The following is a 25414-nucleotide window of genomic DNA, read 5'->3' on the forward strand; positions in this document are numbered from 1 at the left end:
AATATGTTTAATGTTGCTACAAGGATCTTTGTGGCCCTTCTCTGAACCCTCTGCAGCCTGTCCACAACTCTTTTGTGTGGTGGGGACCAAAACTGCACTCAGCACTCCAGATGTGGCATGACAAGCACTAAGTTAAGGAATTTATGAGACACAGCATCCTGTGTGGGCTGGGACTATGGTGTGGGAGCAGTTTATCTCTTTCTATTTTGGCTTTGTTTTCATCCTTGTGGGTGTTTGTCTTTTCTAACATGTCTGTTCTTTGCTTTCTGTAAGCTTTTTTTCTCCTTTGTTTTGTTTGTATTGAACCAACACTCAATTTTTACTTTTTTACTTATTTTTTTCCCTTGGAAGTTAATAATTAACAAAAAGCTAACCTGAGAAAATACCATCATGTATTCAGTATATGTATATGAATAAAGAGGTGAAAAGCAGGGGTAAAAAAAAGAAATGCAAGAACATATTAAAAAATGAAATACAAGAACATGTTAAAAACAGTAGGCTTGTAAAGCTGAAGAAAGTAGAACAAGCAGCCAGAAGGATCAAATTCTAGTGAAATAAAATTCTTGTATTGGAAATACTACTCCTGTATAAGAATTTTATTCTAAAATTGTATTTCTTCTTGAAAAAAAAAATTATAAATGACACCAAAATGCTTTTATGCCCAAACAAATTCGAGAAAGACCATTTGAAAATACAAAGGCTTATTTAAGCAAAAGAAACTGGATACAAATATTGTAACTGTAACTTAACTCTAAAATGTGTTTTATTAAAACAGGGAAAATGAGACTTTTGAAACATTATGTCCTAGGAAAATATTTAACCCCTATAACAATGTATTCAAAGAAATTCCAATACCAAAACCAAGAAGTCTTCCAAGATTCTGTATGGCCATAAATTGATATAAAGGATTTTTGAGTAAAAAGAAGCCATAGGACAAAACTAAAATGAATTAATCTCTTCACTGTACAAAAGTTTAGGAGCATCACACATTAAAGTTTATTGTAGCAAAAGTCACTGCTCAGAAACTGTCTCATATAAAATGTTAATAAAAAGAGTTTTCAAATAAATTAATAAAATTAATACCAGCAAACTTCCAGAACCAGATGGTATTCACATAGAGTTCTAAGGAAAATGAAATATGAAAGTGCTGAGTTATTAACTATAGTGTGTAATTTATCACTTAAAATGTCCTTTGTACTGGAGGAGTAGAAAATGGCAAATGTGATACAAATTTTTTAAAAGGGCTTTGGAGAACTATAAAATGGAAAGTCTATATCTGCACTCAGCAAACTGTTGAACTTATAATAGAGAATAAATGACTAAATATGATGTAGCAGAAAATCAACACATTCTGTGGTTATGCTGCACAAATATAGTGCAAATTTCGAAAAAGGTGATAAAGTAGAGAGAGATAACTGTTGATATATTTACTTGGTTTTCAAAAATAATTTTGAAAAAGCACCTCTGTAAACAGGGTGCTGTGGTAGAAGGGATAAAGTCTTCCTGTAGTCATTAATATGTGGTTAAAGAAGAAAAATAAGCTGTTGGAAAAGGTGGTTGCTTTACCATTATTGAAAGATCCTTGGGAGTTGATGCTATTCAACAGATCCCTGAGTGATGTGGGAAAAAGTATGATGGTTACCCAGTTAATTGACACAGTGTTTTTCAAGGAAGCAGGAAAAATGATTCAGTATGAAAGTTTATGAAAGATATTATAATAGTGATTGAGTGAGGGATGAAATGCCTGAAATAACTAAAACAAAATAATGTGAAATCAGAAGTTCTATACTAGCTACTGGCATCAGGAAAGATTTGAACAGTTGTGCTTAGATTTGCAAAATAACAGATAGATGCTCAAAAATTAATAGGAAAAGAAGGAATAAAAGCCACCATGATATGTCTCACTGTATAAATCCATTCATCACATTCCTTGTGCAGTTCTTCTCCAGGCATTTATTATTCTTCTATATCAGGAAGGATATAGTACAGCTAGACACAGTACGGGAAAGAGAATCAAGTGTGAAATGGGTTTTGACTGAGAAGAGACAAAAAAGATAAGAGCTCTTTAGTTTAAAAAATAAAGGACTATCACAGGATAGAGCTGCATATAAAATCATGAAAACCAGGGAAAATGTAGTCACGCTTTCTTATGCTGTAGTACACAAGAAGGACAGTAACATTTCCATCTTCTTTTTCTAAACAGTTGCTTCAGCTCGTTGTAGTTTTAAATGAACTTTCTGACCAGTTTAGTATGGCAGCTTTTGTGTTGAGATATGAGGATCTGACAAAATGAAGGTACTGTTTGATTTCAGACTGCTTTATAGTTTCTGAAAGATTTTCTGGTGTTAGTTCCATATCTTTTTAAGCTTTCCCAGTCCAGTATGCCTGACCTGAAGAACCATGTCCTTTGGTACAATGATCTGACTACACTGTGCACATACACTCCATCTTCCCTTAAGGCAATCAATATACTACCCTCAGTGCCGTGGGATTATTTTTAAACCACAAAGGCCACTAATTCCAGATAAGGCTTCTTTTTGAATTTGGAGCTTATTAAGCAACATGAAGGGAAAAAAGCTAACAGAACTTTAAATGCAAACCCCATCTGAACTTTCTATCCTGACAACAAACAGATTGAATTATTAACCAAAAGTGATGTTAGATAACCGGAATTAGCTTATTTGCTTAGTTTTAACACATACAGGTTAAGAAGATACAAACCTATTAAGATAAGAAGAACTAATTTTTTTCCAGTTTGCAAAAGGGATGTGCGGGTGCTGTTTGACAGCTGGCTCAAAAGAGGGGATCATTCTGCTGTATTCATCATTGGTGTGGCCTCACCTTGAGTGATGTGTGAAGTTCTGGGCCCCACCACTTAAGGAGGATGTAAAGGTCCTGCCCAGCCAGGGAGGGAAGGAATTAAGCTGCTGAAGACATGGCTAAGGACTTTGGGTTGCCTAGTTTGGGGAAAAGGAGGCTGAGAGGGAACCTCATTGCTCTCTACAGCTTTCTGAGGAGGGGAAGTGGAGAGTGAGATGCTGATTTATTCCCCTGGGTTCCAGAGATGGAATATGTGGGAACAGTTCAAAGCTGCATCATCAGAGGATGTTTATACGGGACATTAGGAAGGATTTCTTTACCAAGAAGAGAGTGGTTAGATAGTGATAAGCTTTCTGATGAAGGTGTTTGATGCCCCATGCTTCTCAGTGATTAAGAGACATTTGGACAATGCCTTCATCAACATGCATTAACTTTTGGTCTGCCCTGAAGTGGTTGGACAGTTAGAACAGATGTTCCTGTTAGGCCCCTTCTAGCTGAGCTATTCTATTATAGATCTATTATATAGATTATATAAATCTATTATTTGTTTATTCTATTCTATTCTATTCTATTCTATTCTATTCTATTCTATTCTATTCTATTCCATTCCATTCCATTCCACTCCACTCCACTCCATTCTAAATGCAAGGATGTCTATAAAATTTCTAATTAATACCAACAGAAAAAAGCTTTCTAAATTTTGGACATGTTTTGAAATCATACTGTTTGGCTGTGTCATTCAAGGCACTGCAAATGGGAGAAAGCATAGAAGATGTTATGAAGGAAATGTTGATTTTGCTAGATGAAGACAATGGAATTTCCGACGCTCTTTGTTCACTGTCTTTATTTTAGGTCTGAAAAAACCTTTCTATTTCTTACATTGGATGTAAATGCATAATGTAAGAAGAATTTCTAGGATTCTATCTCCTACCAGTGCATTAATAATTTTTTACCTGCCTAAACATATCTACTGTTTAAGCTAAAGATCTCCTGGGTGAATACCAGCATGTTGGCATCCTACCATTGAAATACTTTCTTCTACTGAGTGATAAATTATTCATTTGGATATGTCAGCATATGAGCCACTTTGCAGTCCCATTTCAAATTAAATTGAAAGCTTTTATGCAATAACTATTGATGCTAACGTGGTAGGTTCTCAGCACTCTGTGAAGGTTTACATTCTCAGCCATATTACCAACTTTCTTGGGAAAAAAAAAAAAAAAGCTTTTGCTCCTAAATATGGAATTAGAAGGAAAAAAAGGAAGATGGTAGGTTCAAAATGGAGTGTTTTGTTTATTTTTACTGTATAGCTCATAGTATGTTTTTGATACAATATTCTTGGCAGTAAAAATAGCTGAAGCATGCACAATTAAATTCTAGAACCAGCAGCTAGGTAAAATAGCCAATATAAGACAAAAATACCCAACACCTATAAAAGGCACAAGTGTAATTGAAAAGATGAAAACCCAAAAATTTCCACATTTATATTTTCTAGGAGAAGGGTAATTTTTAATGCCCAAAGGATGGGAAAAAACCTGATATATGACAACAATATGAGAAGAGGAAAAAGTCCACCTCAACTCTACATATTTGGTATTAGCTTCCAATTCAAATTTGTAAGCAGGATGGAAGTGATCTAGTGAGAATTACCCCCTTTAGAAGTAACTGTTCACAGCTTATATAAATGTAGTCAATAGTGAAGGCCTAAGAGTTTAAAAAAAAGAAAAAAAATCAAGAGAAACCTCACCATGTATCAAGAATAGGAGGATTCCTTCTTTGTCAGAAGGCAACAAAAAAAACCTCTGAAGAACAGAGTAATTTGAGTAATTTCTGAAACCAGTGGAGACCACTTAAGGACTAGTCCAAGGTAACACCACAGTAGAAATATCCCACCTTCAGACAATCTCTTTTAAAGTATATGCACTGTTCTCCCTGAATTTGCCAAGTTACATCTTGAAATGTATTTAATGCCTTGCTCCTACCATTTTAATTAAAAGACTATTCCACTACTTGAATGATTAAAAACCCATTTTTCTAATGCCAAAATACTTCTATACCTTTGTGTTGAAAGGAGGTAAAATACAGCATAATCTCCCTTCTAGGCTTGTTTGGTGTGGCTTAACTGAGGCGTTGCAAATGAAAAATTTAATTACAATTCTCTGCCTTTTTTGAGAGCAGGTGTGTTTTAATCAACACCAGAAGTGTAGCCATACAATTTAAATAAACAACCAAAATTTTTAAAATGCATTGTAAGATGAAATTAGTAGTAATGTATAAAATTAATAGTATTTATGTGAAGCAAGGCAGTATGAAAATGTTGTGGGCAGCATGTATTATTCTCAGGAAGAAAGAGAATGCATGTGTTGAGTGCAACAAAAGGCAGACAGTGTTTGTACCAATCAGACAGAAACCCATGTTTATGTCAGCCATTAAGGAAAGAGCCTGCTGCACTTCAGTAAGAGCAGAGAAGTGGAAAAAAGGTGTCTACAATCAAAATTAGCTTCAAAAAACATTTCCAAGGTTTGGGGAAAATGACCTGATTGTATCATCTGCTAATATCTCATATTCTGTCTGGTCTTTTTTCCCTCTGATTGCCTGAAATAAATTGAGATTTCTTCTGAATATTTTTCCTGAGTAAACTAACCATCTAAAATTATACACTGGGGAGTAAATGGACCTCATATTCAGTTCCACAGAGAACTCAGCTAGTGGGTGGGACAAAATGAAATGGCTAAAGAAAATTATATTCATAATCTCACAGGAACCTTTAGGAGATCAGGCTTTTCTCTCACACTGTGTACACACTGGTTAACACTTGTGGAATTATCCTTGACTTGCCTAAGGAAGACAGAAAATAGGCCTTTGATCTTGTCAAAATTTGTAGCGTTCTCTTAAGCATTAGAACTAATTTAAAACTATATTTTCTCATTTCAAAATAAGCTCAGGGTCAGGGTTCTTTTAAAATTATTATTTGTTTGGTTTTGTTGTTTTCTATTTTTTTTTAATCCAGTTAAAACTTAGAGGAATACTTCAGGGGGATGGCAAAAAACAATCACAAGAAACTGCAAAATATGTGGTAGTGAAAAGTACTAGTTTATTTGTACTAGTCAAGAATTTGTTGACCTCTTTCCACTTAGCATCTCAGTATCCTGTTTTCTCTCCTGAACTGACTATGCAATATGTTTTTGCTAAATTATGCTAATCTTGTCTATAAGATAAGCAACATCACAAAAAAATAAAAACATATTTTGAAAGTCTCATCTCACTTGCAAAATATGCCCTTTGTGTTGGCAAGTGGACATATCATTGAGAGTTAATTTGCTATGAATTTGGGAGGCAGTTTGCAGTTTAATAGATTTGTAATTTAATATGCCACAGGGAATAAGATTGGTTCTGTGCCTATTACCTTGAATGTTCTGAATATTTTTATAGACTTGGATCTTAACAAAAGGAATTTTTGTATAGATTTCAACTTAGAAAAAATCTCAAACTTTACTTCTTGACTTTTTGGATGTCCAAGAATATTAATAATAAACAGGAAATTTGTATAATTGTCAAATATTTACTTTTTAAAATCATAAATTTAATTAATATAAAGGAATAAATTGAAAAAAGGTGTAATACCTACAGCAGCAAGTAGTAGTCTAGATCTTCCAGTAGACAGAAAATTTACCAGTATTTTACCAGGGTAGCTCTCTTAACTTGCTCTGTAAGTTGGAAGAAAATTGAAAACTTTGATAGAATACGTAATTATTATTCAAGAAAAGGACCAAAAGTGATCTTTGGTGTCTTTTTTACCTTTTACCATTTGCTATAATTATTTCTATATGTAACTATTGTCAAAAAGATCTCAAATACACACTCATGAATATGATTTGCAACTCTAATATTTTCAGTCTATTCACAGCATGTCCAAATGGAAGCATTCATCAAATTTTCGCTTTGACTGATGGTTATCTTGAGCAGGTCAAATTTATTTAAATAAAATCAAACTGTATTATAGTGTCTACCTATTAAGTCCTGAAAGTATTATAATGTGGACATGCAGTACAAAAAATATTAAAATATTATAGAGAAATGAAAGTTGACTGTATCTCTTATGAAAAGAAAACAGAACTCATCTGGAGATCAAATACTGGAAGAATCTAAGCTTCATAATTCACACCCTCACTCTGTTCACTGCACTTCTAGACTTGTTCATATTTTAATAATTTGCTGTAATTTTTTTGTTACTTAAGTTCCTTGCTCACCAAAGTAATCCCTAAACCTGACACAAACACAAAATAAAAGCATAGGAACATCTGCATCTTTATCTCCAACATGCATTCTGCAAAATCTCACAAGGCAGTTCTCACTGCTTTGGAAACACCACATTATTTTATTATCAAAATCATGGAACCACCACATTATTTTATTATCAAAAGATCCAACTTTATCACAACAGACAGAATAAATAAAAGTGTTTTAATCTTCTCACTCCTCTTAGAACTGTAGAATACAAGTCACACAGAATAAGCAAGTCTCTGTCTATCTCATTTGCCAGTAGCAGAGCTATTAAGTCATGCTAACAATGGCCCCAGCACACTTCTCTGCATTGCAGCCAAGGGCAGGATTTGCAAAGGTTACACACAGAGTCATGGGGTGGTGTAAGCATTAAAATTGTCTTTTTCATCATACTGAATAATGTAGAAGGATGTAATGAGACTCTAATTTGAAAAGCAAAAATGAAGGCAACAGGATCACCAACAGAACTCGATTTTACTCAGATCACAAAACTCACTGAGAATTCAGCAGTGAAATTTCTTCTATGTCTTTTTTTCTAAAAAGCAAAAATCAAAGAACTTCAATGAACTGTGACCAAGGGCAGTATTCCATAACTGATGTTCTAAGCCTTTACAGTTTCATCACCTGTAAGTTGTTGTATTAGAACTCCCTCTCATTTCACAAAGGAACGGCAAGTAACAATTGTAACCAATACAAAGAAACATAAAACACAAGAATGGAGATGAAACTGGGTTCTGCTTTACCTGCAGAACGTGTGAATATCAATCCAAGGCAAAACAAAATAAAGCCCTGATGCTTCTGGCAAGAATTTCTGAGCAACCTTTCTGAACCCTGTATTTTCTTTCTGAGCTCATTTCCTACTACTTATAAGTTGCAAAAATGCATATCAATAAAAATTTTGGTATGAATGGTATTAGAAATGGTATGATTTTAGCTGGAAATAATTCAGACACACCAAGATAGGATAAGGAAGTATCTGATGAACATTATACACTTTTTGCTTATCTGCATGGTTCTGTGGCTTTTGACAAGGTGACAAACCTCTGAAGCCAGAGGAGATGTAAAATACTTCAAGGTTCAGGTATGAAAATAATTGAATGACTTGTAGCTGAACTTTTTCAGAGGTGTCACAAGCTTCTTTTACTCAAATCCCCACACTCAGAAAGCCTTAGGGGGAAAATAAGAGAAGACAACTGTATTTCCCCAGTTTTGTCTGGATCATGTTTCAGTGTTTGCATTCTGGCTTTTGCTCTAGGCCAGACAGAGGGATAAACAACAGTTTTACTAACACCAGTCACATTCCTCTCTGCTGTTCTGAATTATCTGTCTCAGACCATTACCTGATGTAGGTTAGGCATTCAAACAGTGTCTGAGCCTTCACTGGGTTCTTGCCTGGTCTTCCCTTTCTTTTTTTACTGCCTGTGAGTGGCTTCTCTCACTTCAGTCTGGGATGCAGCTGGCAAGTGGCAGAAGGGGATGATGTTTTCCATCTCTCACCTCTCTAGACTGGTACATGTAGAGGAGTAAACTCTCACCTCCAGACTGAGAAATCAATTTAATATTACTGTGCATTTACACAGTGCTTAGTGCCAGGAGACAGAATCTCAATAGAATCTCTAAAGTACATGTATAATGAATAAGAAATCAAGATTCTAGTTGTCAGGGAATTCTGATCTATTAAGAAATCCTATTCCTGAATATTGATCTTTTTGTCAGATGACTTCTATTTTATATTTCTTAAAACTATTTCTTTTTCAATTTTCACTTGCTTGTTTTTATTTCTCCTTAAAACTTAGCACTAAAATGTAACTCAATACTTATTAAAATGTTTTATTTACATCACTTGAGTTGTAGACTATTGGGAGATTGAAGACAATTATAAAATTATTCTCATTTTATCTGTGTCTCAGAACATACATCATTCTCCTTTGATCCTCTTTCCCTGAAGGCCTTTACTTTCAGATCAACAAAAGGGGAAAAAAGAAAAAGTCAATCAAAACTTCATAAGTGATTAGAAAACACAATATTCTCTGGTCACCCTCTGTAAAAATACAGCATTGTGCAGTAAAAGACAAAGCATGCAGGTTGGGTTGGAAACTTTTCAGTTTCACATTACTGAAAAGAATACTGTTGAAGAACAGGCACCCTTAGAAACTCTTTTTAATACAGATTTAACTGATAAATATTATTTAACTTAGATTTAATTCTGCTGTTTTTTCTACTGCACTCCTCCCCTTACAATGAAATACTAAAAAAAAAAAAACCAAAAAAACAAAACACCACCACACAAAAAAAACCCCAAAAAACATTTAAAAAATCCCTCCTCACAATAATAATTAAAAAAAAATCCAAGAAACCATGCACAAAAACCCCTTGAAGCCACAAACCCTATGCCTAGATATAATTCTAATCTCATAGTCAGGTAGGACCACATTTTACCTTGTCTCCACAGAGCCTTTACACATCATTTATATATATATATATATTATTAATCTGCTACCCAAAATTCTTTCCTATCAGTTTTTTTTTCCTAAGCCCTTCCCAAATCCATGTACCAAGTCAACAGCAGTACAAAAAATAATGATGTAAAATAAGACTCAAACTGTAAATTTAAATGCAAAGTTAAAAATTATAGTTGGTAAAAATCAAATGAAGATTATGTTTAATTCTTTCAGTCAGAAAAGATATAGAACCTTGCAGATATATTTTATTGTGTAGTTAATTAATTATGAAAATGCAGAGACATTGAGTTCTACTGAATGAGACAAGTAGGGGAATAAAAAGTATATAAAATAAATGAAATAATTCCCTTATGAGAAATAATTCCCTTATCATGTTCATAATTCCCAAGAATCCTTATGTACCAGGAGAACCCTGATTCAGTCTAGTCTACAAAATGGGTGGATATGCAATATACAGTGAATTAGTCAGAGGTGCATCATCATTTTAAGTACTGTGTTACTTTGTGCCACTTAACAATGTGTGTACCAGGAGAGGATCCCTACCTTGTGCAGGTTCTGGCCATTCAAGTAAAAGGCAATTTGCAAGTTGTCTGCATTTTTTTAAGTTTGTGGTAAAATGAACAATACATTTCCTAAAGAAAGTTTTCGAACAGAAACACCAATGTAAAGAAAGCTATCTTTATTTTTAATGAATGTTAATTTCAGATAAAAAAAATAAAATACATTCCCATATAAAGCAGTAAAGCACATATTTCATGTCAGAGTAAGGGTCATTGACAAGACTATTTTGAATGAACTTGAACTAAACCTTTCAACCACAGACTCAATAAATCTAAAATAGATATAGTTTCATGGGAGTAGATAGCCGGATTATTTAATTCTAATAGAGCATAAGTTTTTGTTGGACATTTATCAGCAGGTATAATCACAGTTGCCATCAAAAGAACAAAATAGTTAGAGTACTACAGATAAGCCAAGGCTGATTTTCAGAGCCCTCATTATTCAAAATGCACAGATAAGGTGTTTTTATCTGAGCATTGAGAAAAAACCAGCCTGATCCAGGAAGAAAAGTGGAAGAGTGAAGTAGAAAAGGAGGACAAGGAAATATTTGGATGAAGTACTTTTTCTGTTACCTGAGTTTATATAATATCTGAAGAAGAGCCAAAAACTATGCCAAATTTAGACATATATATATGAATGTGCATAGATATGCTTGTGTGTGTACAAAATATTTGTTTATGCATATATAAATACATACTCATACATATATGTTTATCTACATGTGTATGAAACCAAACATAAATTCAAAACAAACAAACAAATAAAAAACAAAAGAAAACAAACAAAAAAACCCAAACCAAAACAAAAAAGACAATGGTACAGAAGCAATTCATATCCTACTTGGAAGAAAATAATTTTTCCTGAAAGTGAACAGGTAATTTGGGTGGGTGACCAGAAAGAATAAAAATCCAAACTAATACTAAATGTCCTGGATGAGCTGTAGGAACCAAAAGGAATTGCACTGTAGGAATCAAGCTGTGGGGGCTAAAGTATGTGTCTGGGTTATCCAGGTCAACCGCCTTATCCTCATCTGACTGCACCATGAAGGATGTGTTTACAATCAAGCACTGATGTATTTCCTCTTTTGCAGCCACCACTGAATTTTCAGAGATGGCAAAACTGACAGGCACTGTCTTTTAAGGAAATTCCAATTACTAGCAGGTACAACAAATGCATAATTATGAAAAAAGCTAGAAGAGTAAATTACATGTGTGTCAGAATAAATCATTAATTTTCCAGCTATTTTTTTCTGCTTTGACACAGCTTATTTTTTTAAAAATCGTGACATATGAAAGTGTGAAGAAAAACCATACAGGATTTTTTTTTAATTTAAAAAGATAGTCCATAGATAGAAAAATGACAAGCTGTGTAATAAAATGCTATTCTAACAAAATATCAGACTGATTAAAAATACCAGGGGAACAGAACATTGTTTCATAAGGCCCTCTTTTCCATGTGGATCGTTAGTGTGGGAGAAAATCCTTGTAATTCTTTGCACTGCTCCCACACATACGCCTACACATATCATCACTTGACTTTCAAACTAACAATAGAAGTGTTAGTAGAGCTATCACCATCTGCAGAATGAACTGTGCATTTTTAAGGCTGCAACAGTCTCAGACATTAACAGTAGTAGTCATATAGATGGTAAGTAATACCCTCTTTCCACAAGAACCATGTAGGGGTCAGTTAATGTATTTCCCCAGAAAATCACAAATATAAGGTCCTTTACATGAAAAAAAAAAATGAGTAAGTTGGGAAATCTTTTTCTGTTTCTTGGGTTTAATATGAGATAAAGGGCATTCATCTAGTAATGGTGGGAGCAATGAGATACTCCACTGTAGTCACACATGTAAATTATTTTTGTCAGTGTTTTAATGACCTTGGAGAATATCTCACAAGGATCAACTAGGATTTATTGCAGATAATATTTGTGGGAAGTAGAAGGTCAAATCAATAAAGGATTCCTCTATTTATTATATCTTTTTTACCCCTCTTTTCTTTCTACTTAAGAATTCTGACCAAAATTAGAATGCTACACCCAAAAATAAATTCTGTGGTCATCATTCTTTCATTTAGTGTCTATATCCTTTGATTATTTAGAAGAAAGACTTTGGGCTTCACATTTGAGTTTTCTAACTGTACAATTGTTGCAGGAGCTTTATGGTGCAGATTGCAAGAGTACTGGTGTGGTAACATAGGCTGCTTTTTTTCCTTGCTATATTGAAACCATCAAGAAATCCTCAGAGGAAACAAATATTGTCAAAATATTGGAGTCGTGCAGGAAAGGATTGCTCAGAAGTTTGCCAAGATGATTATACAGGGAAAAAAGATCAAGAAACAGAGGACAAAGCTAAAAATCAGGTGACAGAATAACAGAACTGCAACATAAACTCAGTTACCAAATGCTAAATCAGTCCAAAAGAGCATCAAGACTGAAAGGCAGCAGGATAACTGACAGCAGACAGGATGGGCAAACTTAGATCTCAGTCTGATTCTTCCTCAGACAACTCTTGCTTGTGTCACTCAAGGTGCATCCTTTGAAAAACACCTGCACAGTTTCTTTCCAGCAACCTGAGATTTCAGTCTATTTAAGATATTTTTGGAAGAAAAAGAAATCCAAGACAGCCTTAGAAAACAGCATAATGGCTAAAATATTAGCCCATTATCCTCAATGTCAATTAACAGTAAATCTGGGGAACAGCTGAAAGGTTTCACATATACATCTTTCAGCTTCAAGTTTAATATTCAGGGATTCCATGGTTTGCTCCTCAGAGTTTTTCATTTCTTTAATATGGAATGTAAGGGCTCTTTTATGTTGGGAATGTGTTCTACTAGGGACTTTTGTATATAAGCATTATCTTAGTTGCTTCCATATAGAAGCAGTGCAAATATCTGAGATTGCTCTGCCTGGATCCAAACTGGATTTGGTTTGAAAATTTTGCAGCAGGAAAAAGCAGAGCATGATTATTTGGCAGAACACACTAATGTAGGCATATGATTTCTGGGCTACAAAAATGTGTACCTATCTAACACTGAAACTTTAGCACAAAGCATTCCCATGTACTTCATTTGCAGACTAACACTGCAGGATGATGAATCTGGCTGTCAGGATTACTTGAATTTAACTGGAAGTATAAAAAGATTGAAATCCACCGATTTCTAATCATGCACCCCGAAACATCCTTGAGGATCTGTGTGTTAGCTATAATTTATCAAATCTGAAGTTCTTTTATCCTAACTGAAAAGCAAAAGCAAAACTTTTTTTTTTTTTTTTTGGTAAGTATGAAGGTGAAAAAAAGTGGCTTTCAGGATCTTCAAAACTAGGAGATAGGACCCAAGGCATTTTCCAGACAATCAGTTTGAACTTGCTGTACACTTCTTGCAATATCTAAATTTAAGTATCTCTTCTCCTCTCCTCTCCTCTCCTCTCCTCTCCTCTCCTCTCCTCTCCTCTCCTCTCCTTTTTCTTTCTTAACAGTTTTTCTGTATTTTATATAATCAAGGAATGAAAACACTTCACTGTGTCCTTAAGCATATTTACCGAGAACAAAAAATCTGTAATATATGTGAAGAGCTTAGCAACAACACTGTTTTGAGAGATGTGTGTATGGAAACTTGCACTGACTAGAGAGGTCTTTCTTACAGCTGGCATTACTTTGAAAAATTGTGTTTCATTTAGCTGCTACAATGTGGTGTACTTGATAAAGTAAACATACTAATGCTATCAAGGTTATCTTGAGTTCACCAATCTGCCGTTCCTCTTTCAGCTGACCTCCCTCTTCACTGCAACACAATCTTTCCTCTTGACCTGTTTTTGCTTAGGTTTCTGAAAGAAGTCAGCCAACTAATCACTAAACATTCTAATCACTCAGAATCTATTTATAAATGCATGCAACTATTCAAAGAAGATATAACAAAAATAAGAATAAATAATAGAATTTAACTAAATAATCTATTTAGTAGATAAAATTTAACACCATAGTTTAAAAAGTATCTTACAAGTTTATATATTTTAGTCCTTATAGTAGCAGTGCTAATAATAGTACCTTGTTCACTTTAGTATATGCAACAAATAATTAACAAATCTATTAATAGAATTTTTAGTGCAAAGAGAAAGGGGAGGTGTAGAAAACAGAAAGATAGAAACTATGTGTTGAGTGAGTATTGCAGCAATGCAATACATACATGAATTCATACATTTATATATGGGGGGGTAAGTTTTATAAAATTAAAATGTGAAACTTTTATTCTTAAAGCTCAATAGCTGTAATAGCCACATATTGTTTACTACTAATCTCCATTGACACCAACTTTTTTATGCAAAACAAATAATTTTATTTTTTTCCCAATATAGGACTATTATTTACCAAATAAAGCCATTTTGAAAATTACTAGCTATCAGTTTCTTGATATATGTATATGACTGAAAGTTAGGAAGGAGAGCAATAAATGCTATGCTGAGCAAGCAAAAAGAAAAACATACTCTGAGGAGTAATATGGAAAACTTGACTGAAGAGAGATGCTGAAATCCTAGTTTTGGGAACATTCAGATTATGTACCTTGCCCTACCTTATTATTTCACATCTCCAACAGTAACTGTCACAGTAATATTTTCATTAGTAAGTATGGCTGATTTTCTCCCCTGAGTGTCTTGAAGCAATATTTAATCCAGAGGTCTTGGGCTCAAGCTGTCCAGAACACAGCCTGCCAGTGTCCTTACAACGACAGGCACCCTGGCTACCTGTGAGCTCCCAGTGGAAAGCTGATTCCTGAGACCCATAACTGCCACAGTCAGAAGAGTGAGGTCTATCTGCTACAGTGGGGTTTAACAGGATTTTCCATTGGTAGCCTTTTAGAACAGGGCTCAACAATTTTACTGCCATTCTGTTCTTCTCAGTCTCGATTGCAATACTCACATTTGTTTTGACTATCACATAATTGGCTTTTGTCAGCCGGATATTGTGTGATAAGCCACCACCTTCTGCCCCCTGCATAAGCTGACAGAAAAGAAATTAGAGCTAAGCAAATGCAGTTACTGTTGTGGACAGGAGGATGGTTTTGTCATTAATGTGAACCTTATTAAACCTAGATTCAATAACCAAACCATGTGCAAATCTCTTAACTCTAAGTAAGCCAAAAGATTGTCAAGGAGTGCTACAGGAGATTCAGGTTGGATATCAGGGACAATTTCTTCACTAAAAGAGTAGTTAAGCACGGGAACAGACTGCCCAGAGAAGTGGTTGGGTCACCATTCCTGAAAGTGTTCAAAAAATGTTTGAATATGGCACTTGGGAACATGATTTAGTGGTGAAGATGTCAGTGATATTACACTGATGGCTGAACTTGATGTTCCTAGATGGGTTTTCAAACCTTAATGGTTCTATGATTATACTGACTCTTTCCCAGAGGGAGGTCATTGGGAGGAAAGGGACTAGGAGCATCCTGATGAAAGGGAGTTTCACAGATGAAAGTGCTTCTCATCACTGTAAGATGCTTAAAACAGAGACAAATCAACTCAGACCTGCTGGATGTGGCAAGAGCTGGATGCACCCAGCTGAGAGAGCCTCAGCTCCCTCGCTCCTTGCATCACTTTCTGTTCAAACGAGTTCAGTGTTGAAAAAAGGCTATAAAAAAATTCCACTGGGTTAGAATCACAGAATGATTTGGGTTGGAAGGGACCTTCCAGATCATCTAATTTCAATTGCCCTGACATGGACAGAGGAATTCTCCATTAGTCCAGCTTGCTCAGAGCCCCATCCAACGTGGCCTCAAACACTTCCAGGAATGGGGCATTCACAGCTTCTCTGGGAAAACTGCTCCAGAGCCTCACCAACCTCACAGTAAGAAATTCTTCCTAACATCGAGTCTATTCCTATTCTCAGAGCTATATCAGCTAGAGCTGTGTGAAAAAGTAACCTACTGCCTTATGCATTTATTTTAGAAGTATAATTGGATGGAAGTACAGACAAGTGATATAAGTTTGAAACAGAAGCTTATGGCTTTGTAAAACCAAGAGCAAATACTTGGTATAAACTTGCAGTCATATTTTTATCTCAGGGAAAACATAATTAGAAAGAAAGATACAGTATAACTCTTGTTTTAATAAACTATATTTCACATATGCTTTATAATTTGAAATGTTACACCATATTTGAGTGACTCAAGTGGGATCAACTTTCATAATTATCTAAATCAGCTTGACATGTCTAGGGATCTGAATTTACATAACTAACTGAGGGAGTTTAGGTTTTATTTTTTTCTTTCATATCCATGATCAGTACAAAGGGCAATAGGCTATTTTCAAAGTGCTTGGTAGATCTGCAACAGCTTGCTAAAAAAGGAGAAAAACATGTAGTTTAAACAAGATACAAGTGGTATTTAAGATTTAAAATATTGACTGTATACGCATGTCTTAAGAATTTAGATTTAAGAAAATGTTCAGACAGGTTTATGAAAACAGTTAAGTCCAGCAGAAATATAAATAGTTAAGACGTAGTTTATAGAAAAGATTTATGTTAATAATCTGTTGATTAGGAAGGAGACACGTGATTTTTTTTTTGTTAAAAAGAGAATTTTACAATGCATATTTAATATTCCTGTTTAGAAATTAAACTCTCGTTTGCACAGGATGGTGAAGGAAAAGTCAATGTAGTCAACAAAGTAGAACCAAAGTAGTCTGTATTGCATCTGAATCTCTTCCAGTGGTGAATAAGAAAAGATGTTAACTTCAGTCAGGCATCAAAATATTGCCTGAAAAGCCTGGTCATCTGGGTGAAGGATGTCATCAGGAAAAAGGAATGTATTATATCCTCCTCAATCTGAAACCATATTAGAATAAGAATATGAAATACAGAAATTTCAAAAATTCAGTAGAATTATGCATAAATATGAGATATTTGAGAGCAAAAACTGTCATGCATTCTGTTTAATAAAGTAGAAATAAAAATGTATATTTCTTCTAATATATATGTATATTATAATTTTCTGGTGTAGAAGAGAAATGCTTGCAATTAGGTACTTACTGAAAAGATAGATATCTCAAGGTGATGTCTTTTCATTTTAAGTATTTAACAGAAGCCCTTTCTACCATGCACTAGCCCTAAAATTAATTGAAAATCCAACATATTTTGTCTTTTAACACTTACCTTTAGTTTTAAATAGAATACTAAAATAATCTCACACACACACACACATACACATACACAAGATTCATAATAGTTTCAGGTAAATATTACATTTCCTTCTAATACTGGTCATGAGATTAAATTATTTGAAGGACTACATATTACATATTCTTCTGGCCCATGCACATGGAAACATAAGTTTATGATTTTCATAAGGCAAATATGAAATGAAGCAAAACAGACTTAAAGCACCTTTGTATGAACAATGGATTCTCTCAATGCACAAAACAAGAGAAAAACAAATAAATAAGATTCTGACAAAACCAGTTATAAATTATTGCCAGAATTTTCACATCTTCATGGCTAAGGAAGGCTGATCAGGAATGGCATTTTCAGAATATGGTCAAAGCTAATACTTTGAATGTTTAAAAATAAATATTGGCATACATAGATGAGAATACTTTTCCTTCATTTTTTAAAGATACACATGCATTGCTACTAAAAATGTAACACATGTATTGACTATCTAAGATCTCAAAGCAAGATGTTTCCCAGATATGTGGCAATATAGTAATTCTCCATTTCTTTTGTGCCCTTAATTTGAAAATAATGAGGTTTACAGAGAATTAAAGAGGTGGACATCATGACATATGAAACTGAAATTGATTAGGTATTGAAAGGAATCCATTTGTGTAACTTTTAAAGTGAAGCCAGCAGATTATTTTGATATCTACTTTTAAAAACCTGTTGAAACCATATTTTAAGAAAAACCTTTGTTATTCAAAGTTGTTAATAAATACAGGCAAGAAAACCCTCTATAATAACTTTATGAAATTATTAAAATGATTTTTTTCCTTTCCTCATATACACATCAAATGCAGAGTAAAGTTAGCATAAATTACTTCTATGATCTTCTCTACTATTCCAGGATTACACATAATTTATATGAACAGCATTCTTTTTTTTTCTAGACAAAAGTTTTTAAGTCTTAAAACAGTTCTTCAGTAAATTGTATACCAGCCTGATTTCAGCTTCATGTTGAAGATTTTTTGAAAATAAAGATTTAAATAAATCTTTATTTGAAAATAAAGATTTATTTATTCCACATCAGCATCAAAAAATCAGTGACTTTTTCTTTGACTGCAACCTTTCCAAGATCCTTTCCATTTCTTATTAAGAATAAAAAAGATATACTCGGTAAAGATACATCAATTTTCATTAAAATGCTTACACTTGTATCAAAGCAATAGATGTATAATAAAAAAAATCTCTAGTACTTGCTCTGAAATGCTGAGAAAAACCTAAGTACTAAATATCTCCTGTGTTGAAGCTACATCTGTGAAGAACAGATATTAACTAGCAGTTTATCTATAAATGTTTACATTTTTAGTCCTAAATTACTTGATTAAAAAATATCAGACCAAACTGTATGTTAGATCATTATCACTTGCCAAAACAGAATTTAGAATGCTGAAATTTAGATTGAAAGTTTATTGCAGCCAAAGTAAAGAAATTATCTAAATGTAAATCAACATAATTCATTTGAATGAAAATATGTATGGGAATTAACCACCTAGACTATAAAGATAATTACTACCATGTATTAAAACATAAAAATAAATACATATCTTTTACTGGAAATAAAAGATCATTGACTATGACAGATGTGAAACATGGATCATATAATAAGTGTTTACATATTCAAATACTTTTAGTTTTTTTAACAGTGAATGACACGCTGATAAATGTTTTAAATATTTTGCTGTGTGTTGAGTGTAATGACTTATTGCATAATAATACATTCTAGATCCATGTAGCAAATGAAATTTTGTTTTAAATTGCTTCTGCAGGGCTTAATGGTGTAAATGCCACTGAAAACTGAAGTATCATCCTAACTGGCACCATCACTAGAATAGTGATGAGGAAACTTTGTGGATGTTCAGGTGCTCCAGTGAGGAAAGGTTTATCTGATTACAGAGCTGTTTCATCTCTGACTTTCACCTTCACTTGTGGAAAGTTGGATTTAGGTATCATCAGTGTGGTTGTGGGTACAAGTGGGTACAGTCTTTATGCCTCTGATCCTATCAGTGAAAGAGGCAATCAGTTTATCCAAAAGGCATTTGGTTCAGTGGCTTTTCAGGTATCCACCTGTACATAGATGCATATTTTCCTCCAGGATCTATTGACAACCACTGGGAGTAAGGAGAGGATAGATATGCAGGACATTTCCACCCAGAAACCTAAACTCAGGGTGCAGAAACTTAGTAAAACTGATTGAGAAGGAAATTATTGTAGTCCCCTCAACCCCGGCTATGCAAAGTTTATTAACCTCCCTCCTGAAAAAAACCAACCAACCAACCAACCAAAAAACCAAAACAAACAAAAAAAACCCAAACCCACCCACAGAATGTGTAATGACTCTTCATGTCAATAAAATGCACCTGGTCCCAGCATCAGAGAAGAAAATCTGAAAATAAATTAACTGTCCTTCACTACCTTGTTCCAAGCCATAGTGTGACCATGACTTTGTTGGATTCCCATGACCAAACTACATTTTGGAAAAGAGCCACTTTAAACAAATCTATTGTTATCTAAACCAGAATGTTGAACAATTTCAACAAAATAATAGTTGAATGGCTTGCTCCCAGTTTGAAAAATGCACTATCACAGTCACAGTGTTATTCCCTTAATAATGGAGAGAAGGTTTAAAGAGAAGAGCTTTAATATCTGTAAGGATCTGGAGATAAAAATCATTATTGAAGTAATTCAATATCACTGGATACAACATGTCATAACTATCTAGCAGCTTTATTTGCAGATTAAGTGACAACTACTGAATAAATCTCATCTAGAAAGGGTGATTGTTTTATTAGCCAAACCATTTGTTTTCAGTGATTGCAGAATTGCTCAGACATAAATAGATAAACCTTTTATGTAATTGAAGGAATAGAGATCTGGTGTTTTCATAGGACATTCATTAAAATATTCCCTTGGATTTATTTTTATTAATGTAATTTCATGTTTATTTATTTTTTCCCACCATAGGGATCATTTTCTTGTCACTCTTCACAATTTCACATACTGAGCTACAGGAGGAATTGCTGTCAACAGCATTTTCTTTCAATGTGGCATATTTAAAGAGGCTGGTATTTTAGTTCTTGTCTGAGTGAATATGAATCTCAGTTGCTTAGAGAATACACAATCTTGTATGCAAATCGTGCATTTATTAGAAGACAGCTATAAATCTGTGTATACTGGATCCTAATTTTTAAATGCTGTTATTTTAACCATGCTCAAATTAAATAAATAAGGCAAATAATTCAGAGCTAGCTTCAACAAAGTAATACTCTAACAGCTGATTATTTCTCTCACAAGGTACTTAAGAATACACAAGGAAAAAAGGGAATTTATTATTTAATGGCCTGATGTTAAAACACATTTTGATTTGTGCGTTTCTTCATAGCTTTATATGGTCCCTTATACTGCCAGGAGTAGCAAGTCATAGTAAATGTCCCCAAGTTTTAGTGATTGGACTCTGAGCAGAAAAACATAAAGCTCATTATGCATAATAGGTAAGCAGGTTTCCAGAAGTAATTATTGTCTTCTAAAAAATAATTTAATCTAATGAAGTATGCTACTGGAAGCCTCACAGCATTTGGAAAGGGATCTTTTATCTTATCCTGCTCTTACTCCTGTAATATTGATGTTTTTTTTTCTCCCCCATAATGCTTTCCCATAGAAGACAAAATGTGACTGATTCGACTGCCAGAGTAATTTGGAAGGTAGGTGTAAGAAGTAAGTAAGTTTGGCAAATTGCTCTGTTTCTATAAATGTGTAATACTGGAAACAAGTCATGAATGTTGTTCAACTTTTCAACTAGGTTTACAAAGATAAGGTTCACGATCTACACTATCTTTTACAAAAAACTGGCCACCTCACAGAAAAGGTATATTTAAAGTAGTTAAAATATGAAAATACCAAGGTAGAATTGCCTTTAGGAATGTAAATATACACATCTATATAAGAAAATTTTGTTATAAACAACTCAATCTTTCTAAGTAATAAATTGTTGCAAAATCTCTCTGCCATCATTAATAAGTCACATCACAATAGCTTAATGCTGATTTATTTCACTCCATGTGACAAGAACTGTCCTCAAATTTTGTCTATATTAAATGTCACTAAGTTAAGCAATTTATACTATGAAATATTTTTTGATATTAATTATATGAAGCAGAGGAAAAGGCAGGAAAATTCTGTTCTTATGTTAGGTCTTTGAGATAAGAAATAGAAATAAGCAATAGAATTTTGAATTCTATTGCTTTGAAATAAGCGATAGAATTTTGCTTTTCTAAAGCTAAATATTGCTGAAAAGGAAACAATTTTTTTTCCCAGCTATCTTTCGTAAGCATTTGAAAATTGTAATATTCAATTCTATCTGTACTGAAAATTAATTCTGACACATGGAAATACCTGATTTCGTGAGCTCCAGTGACAAACCAGGACAAGAAACCTGTCATAATGAACCTTGCTTTTTGAATTCACCTGCAGATTTGCATTAGAAGAGTGCATGTGAGGGTGCCACAAGGATTGCAGGCTGGGTGGTGTGAGCAGATGTTGAACAGCTGCATTGGCAGGTACCTGTGACAGCCTGTGCTCCTCCTACTCACATTTCAATACAGGCAAACAATTTTACCTTTTCTTCAAACTTACTGTCTCAATCTAAAATGTACCCTTTGCTGTTTAATTGCAATAATAAGGGAAAGGAACATTTTTGAAGACTCAGAGATACCATGAGGCTCTGTAAACAGCAGGAATAACCTTTAAGGCAATGTTCAAATGACTACATCTCTCTCAATGCAATTTTCTCTGCTAGGGCTACCTGGACACAAACATTAAAAGAGTCCTTTGGGAGGTACTCTTCTTGAGTTAATGTCTAAATATAACACAATTGAATTACATTTTTTTGTTTTCTCCCCTGCCAAGCAGAGTTCAAATGCATTGGTTACCTTTTACAAGACCTGCAAGTACTAAAGCATTTTCAAACTGCACACATGTGATATGTAATGTCTCTGAATTGCTGTTCTGCTCAACAATATATTTAAAAATTTAAGCTGCATACACACAATCAAACTTGAGCAATCAATGGACTTAGTAAGTCTTGTAACAAAGATATGTGTTTTCTCTGAAATTCCTTTGTAGTTCTCTAACAAAACACCACTTTTGGAACAACAATAAAGCACAGCACATTCATTATTCAGCCTGCAGTCCAACACACAGGTGAAAAGAGACACTAACTCTTCAGTGAGCTTAGAGTTGTTTACATGCACCTGCATTCTTCACAGAACTGACAGAGCTGGAAACACTCTGTTTGCACAGTGCTAACCATGCATTTTGTGCAAGAAAAAGAATTGAGAGTATATAAGATTAATTTTAATGTTGTTTTTACAATATAAACCATGCCAAAATAATATGAAAAGAAACAAAAAAACCTCAAACCCAACACCAACAAATAAAAACCAAAAAAACAATGCAACTTTAAAACAAGAATAAAGTGGGCAAGTGTATTCCCTTGAGATTTATTTTTGATGAATGAAATACATTCTAACTCACACCAACCTGTAAAATATACTTGTGATAAAATATTTTTTTAGAAAGCATTGTGGAAATTACTTTGAATAAAACATATTTTCTTTTCTTCTTGCAGGTAGGATACAAAAAAAGAACGCAATTATGTCTCCAACAGCCAATTTTTGAACAGCAAAAAGCCTGTAGAATGTTCTGATTTTCCTCCTGTTTCCTTTCCTCCCAAAGATCCTCTTCCATTTCATCCCATCCTTAAGCCAACTTATAAATTAGCAGTTATAAAGTAAGCAATTTGTGTTTAATTCAATTTAATGAAACTGAATTAAATTTAAATAAGGCAGCAGACATGCAGGGTATATGCAATGCACTTTTCATGTCTGTATATAAGAGGCCTGTCTGTAGGATAGCCAGATGTTCCTGGGGCATTTGGCACTGTGAGGTTTAACACAATTCACTCCATACCAGTTTGTGGTCACAAAGCAGTATGAAGTCATTCCTAAGTATCCCTCAAAGTCTCAGTCTGGAATTTCAATAAATTCAAAATATTATTATGTGCCCCATTTGTATAATTTCATTTTTATTCCTAAAGTGTATGTATTGATACAAGACATAATTTATACTATTTTAAAAGCATAGCTCAAGGCATCCTGAAGATTAGTTTTGAAACAGAAATTGATGGAAGAATATCCTCTTATGAGAAAGTGGTATAATTCCAGCTGGCATAGGTACTAAAGCTCTTCTTTAATTATGTAATTTTCTGTTTGTTTTCAATCACCTTTTGGGATATAGGATGGTATGTCATGATTGGTAAAAAAAAAACCCTACCAAACAACTAGTATTAAAAAAAATTTCTAAAGCAAAGAACAAATGCTTTGACTATGAAACTCTATGTATTTAAAAGAACATTTCTAGAAAAGTGATGGAGAGCAGTTCATTATTCTTCTTCACTTTGACAAATCAGATCTGGTTGCTCTATTGTAATTTTCAGGTGTCCCATTTCCTTCTCTACTGCTTCTGATTCTTGTCATTGTGGAAGTCATAGTCTTCTTAAAATTCCCCTGGGATATTTCAATGAGTTGTCCTTGTGACTGTCCACTTGTTGCTGAAATGCAATTCTATGCAGGAGGGAAGCAGCAAGAGGGAACAAACTGCTCCTTCAGATCATTTACCGACATAACCTGGAAGGCAAAACACACAGACCCACATGGTAATTATTTCCTGTTTCTCTTTTCTCACCACTTGCTACTGATAAGGAAGCTGTATAGATACTTTTTGTATTACTTTTTATAATTTTTTCTCATTTTTTAGTGAAGAACAATTTCTACTTTGGCATTATTCCACCTATATATCCCAAAGTTACTTTATCAAAATGGTTTTCTGGTTTGTTTGTTTGTTTATTTACCCAGTAGTGCACATAACTTTATATTTTCATTTAGGGAACATGGAACATAGAAGTGATTTTTTTTTTTCTTGTCTTTGTTTGTTTTCTTGGTTTTGGTTTGTTGGGGTTTTTTGGGAGAGGTGATTTTTCTTTTTTTTTTTTTTTTGAAGAGTAGAACACAAACCTCCAGGGAAAAGCATTTGAAATAAAGCAAAGTAAATTGGAATGAAGCAGAACAACTTTGCTGGAAGAGACCAGAAATGTCTAGATAAGTGGTGAAATAACTGGAAGTACCCCATAAGTTCCTTTAACCTGTTTAGGAAACTGTGATGCTGGACAGGTTTGACTAAATGTTTTTCATCATGTGCTGCTTAGAATTGAACCAATCAGAATTAAAAGTAGAAGAGATCAGAAATCCAATCATAATACAGAATGTGACGGAATTTAATGGATTTTAAATATATTATCAAAATTTAAAAATGGAGGAAAAGATTGGAAATTGTATAAGTTTTTTATCAGGCAGAAAGAAATTGCAGCTACAGAAAAACACTGACTTTTTTCACTTGTTTCTTGCTAAAATGCTCCAAATTTATGTGGCAAGCTTTTGAGAGATGAAGATACCGCTTAGAGAGAAGAGTGGGAAATTAGTGAGTTTTTCTTGGAATTTGAGTAAAATTGACTAAAGAGTATCACAAAAGGAAATTTCTTTTTAAAGAAAATATTGTTTTAAGCAAAAATCCATTTTCTGGATGTCTAAAAAACCTTGATGCAATCTGTATTCCCCATAATTCAGGTTCTGATGATCAAAGGTTTCATTTGATGCCACATAACTCTTTGACCTTGGCTAAGTTTTGGTGATAAAATTATAGTTAGAGTGTGAGATGTGCAGGCTGAAGCCTGGCATAATGGAAAAACACAGAAAGATAAACACATACAGTTGCTGAGAAGGTATTTAGGTCCTTACAGATTTGAGGGGAAAAATACAGACATAAAATATATTGTAGAAAAAAATAGGTAGAATTCAAAGTTGCCAGTTTAGTATCACCAAGTCTCTGCACTCAAGGGGAATTCTTTCCCACCCAGCTGATTTCCTGGCTGTCAAAGGCTCCATGGCAATCTCACTGGCAGTGGGACACAATAGTAATCCTTAGCTTCCTGTCTCATTAGCTCTATGTATTTTTGTGTGCTCTTTA

At 33.9% G+C, this 25414-nt stretch overlaps 1 long non-coding RNA gene across 2 annotated transcripts in view; it reads right to left on the reverse strand.

Moving 5' to 3' along the window:
• The window catches only part of LOC139591913 (uncharacterized), a 147028-nt gene that overhangs the window by 2358 nt on the left and 119256 nt on the right, over positions 1-25414 (reverse strand). Inside the window, exon 3 of one of the 2 annotated variants that reach the window (XR_011679794.1) lies at positions 22265-24018. The exons of the other annotated variant lie outside the window; for it this stretch is intronic. This is a non-coding gene — a long non-coding RNA (uncharacterized lncRNA). Of the gene's footprint in view, positions 1-22264; positions 24019-25414 lie in introns of those variants that run through there. 2 annotated transcript variants of the gene reach the window in all.

The sequence above is a fragment of the Agelaius tricolor genome, unplaced genomic scaffold, assembly GCF_023055355.1.
Source record: "Agelaius tricolor isolate 1412-34295 unplaced genomic scaffold, bAgeTri1.0.p SCAF_7, whole genome shotgun sequence".
In the NCBI taxonomy this organism is placed as follows: domain Eukaryota; kingdom Metazoa; phylum Chordata; class Aves; order Passeriformes; family Icteridae; genus Agelaius; species Agelaius tricolor.